This window comes from Halyomorpha halys, unplaced genomic scaffold, assembly GCF_000696795.3.
Source record: "Halyomorpha halys isolate HHAL.00 unplaced genomic scaffold, Hhal_1.1 Scaffold46.1, whole genome shotgun sequence".
Classification (NCBI taxonomy): Eukaryota; Metazoa; Arthropoda; class Insecta; order Hemiptera; family Pentatomidae; genus Halyomorpha; species Halyomorpha halys.
This window is the reverse complement of record NW_027109456.1, coordinates 888,099-890,838: the sequence shown is the minus strand read 5'-3', so window position 1 is coordinate 890,838 and position 2,740 is coordinate 888,099. Positions and strand designations below refer to the sequence as shown.

At 32.0% G+C, this 2,740-nt stretch overlaps 1 protein-coding gene across 6 annotated transcripts in view; it reads left to right on the top strand.

Annotated features, from left to right (window-relative positions):
• The window catches only part of Pde9 (phosphodiesterase 9), a 681,542-nt gene that overhangs the window by 190,697 nt on the left and 488,105 nt on the right, over positions 1-2,740 (top strand). The window lies entirely within an intron of this gene.

The following is a 2,740-nucleotide window of genomic DNA, read 5'->3' as shown; positions in this document are numbered from 1 at the left end:
TAATTTTTAAATGTATATAAACTTATGTATTTAAGATATGCATTTTAAATAGACGTTTATGGTACTATCTATGAAAAACAGATAAAACTCTTAAGCGATTTGTGTATGAGCTAAACCGATAAATACCAAAGTTTAAGTTTAGGGCTCATGACTTGACTGAACTTAACTCTTGGGAAGTTTATTGAGGCAAACTGTTGTATAACTTTCACAGGTATCTTTGGTATCAAATAGATAAGTGAAAACAAATGGAAACAGTGCAATATTTCATTCTTATAAGAATTATAACTATACGGCGAAGATATGTTTAAGGAATTTTAAATATGAGAATAAAAATTAATGATTGCTTATTACTATTATGGACTAACAAACACAGTAAAATTAAATTTTTTAAATATTCACAATCATGATAATTTGTATTGGCTCTGTGAATGCTAGAGTCAAATTTCCAAACCTATTTATGAATGACGCTGGAGGTTATCTAAAGTTTTATTAGTATCGAAAAAAAATGGAGGTTCAGTATGAGCACTTATAGAAAATGATTATTAAACACTGTAATTAATAAAATACGTTTATAAACAAAAAGGAAATAAAAAATTGATTAAGAAACCAATTGCTGATAGTTGCTCGTAAAAACGTCACCCATTAAGTTTGCTGTTGGTATTTTGTAGAATAGATTTATTTATTTTATATAATTTGAATTTAAAAAAATTAAACGTTATGTGTTCAATGTAATGGATTTCCCTTTAGTTATAAAGAATATATCGCACATGTTGTTCAAATAATTATATAATAATTTTACAATAATGTACACGTATTACTCATTATAGAGGAGATTAAGGAGAAAAATAGGCGATAGGTGGAAATAATTCCCACAGTTTTAATTTTTCTGTTTGACTCTCTAAAAGTCTAGAAAATTTTAAGAGATCTAAACTCAATTGAGACCATTTTGCATCGCCACTGATTAAGAGTTCGTGTCAATGAAGTAGTATCCGTAGAGGTCCTTCCTCCATCTGTGGAGTAACCCAGAGGTCTGTGCTATCTCCACTACTTTTTTAAGTATATACAGCTGAAACTGCTGGAGTATGACAGGGCTACTGTAGTGGCTTAGGCCGGCGATGCTGTCATCTACAGTAGTTTAATTAGTGTAGGGATAGGTCTACAGTAGATGGAGAAGGCTTGCATGGAAATGACCAAGAAAATGGAAAGACTTAATACTACAGTTATTCTCAAGAAAACTATATGTATTATTTTCTCCTTTATAAGAACAAGCGCCCTCTCCCTGTTCTATAGGCTGTAACCGTCCGACAGGCAGTATAGTGTACCTGGGTGTTAAACTTGACATTTGCTTGCCACTGCCTTAGAAAACTACTAATTTACAAAAGTAGACTCAGACTTCTACAGACCACCTATTCTGGCTAATATATCACCCACAACAGCAAAGAAACTTCAACAGTTTCAGAATAGTATCCTGAGATTGTGAAGAATCATTCTTTACTAAGAGCGAAAACTGACTACCTCTATACTTGCATTTCCGACATTGACAGAATTAATCACTCGGAAGCACATCAAATTCTTTGATATCCACCAACAATCTACTAACCCTCTATTCCAAACTGCATCAGGACGCCCATAAATGTGGCAAACACTCATGATTATGTGTTAGACTTATTAGTTATAACTTGTGTTACACTGATTAGTATTAGATTCGACTGTGGACTACCAACTTACTACTGATAAATAGACAACTGGTGAACCCCGTCATTAGTCAGCATATGCCAGACCTTTTTTTCATCTATAGAGGTATTCACGATGTTTAGTTTAACATGTCAAAGCGTGTTAAATGGAAAAATTCATGTTAAATGAAGAAATATTTCCTTCTTTTACTATGTTATAGCGATATAACATGTAACATGGTTGAGAGTCTGTTACTAGGTCTGTTAAATGGAGAATGGCGACACGCAACAGACCAGCTGAGCTCGTCAACATTTTATTTGTAGTCGCGTTAGGTTACTTGCTTGCAGTTTGTGTTAGTATTGTTTTGGATGTTTTTATAACTGATTAAGCAATGGATAACCATAATAATAATAATAATGTAATGACAGTTGTCAATTAGCCTTTCATCTTGATTCTCTTTCTCACAAGAAGATCAACAGGAGACTCAGTAGCCAAACTTTTACACAACTTCCACTTTTCACTCAATTTAGGCATGTTGTAATAAATTAATTTAGTGGAAACTTTGAAGTAAACAATAACAAAAAGTTTTGGAAGGAAAGGTTACTAAACAAGCTGCTCAGAAAATCCGCTAGGAGCTCTTATGCTTTTAACATGACTTTAATTAGGGCTGCTCACAATGATATACTTATAACATTTAACGTAGCAAAACATTTTACATTTAACACAACTTCATGAATACCCCTAATATTTCCTTTCCTCAGTACTCTCTTAAAATGCATCAAATGCAATAAAATTGATTTCATAAATTCCCATAACACTCGCTAGTATATAACCCTACACATCCATGGTGCTTAGAAAAAAAAATCTTCTGTTTTTATTGTGACCTAAAGGCAGGAAAAAAGAAAATTCAAACTTTACAAATGGAAGCTCATAATACAATACAAATTAAATAAAAAACAAAATAAACGTATTCCTAGAAATAGTGAAGTGTATATATAGGAGAAAAATTATTTAGATGTTTAAATAAATAACTGTACAATCTGAAATAAAAAATCCAAAGGTCTTA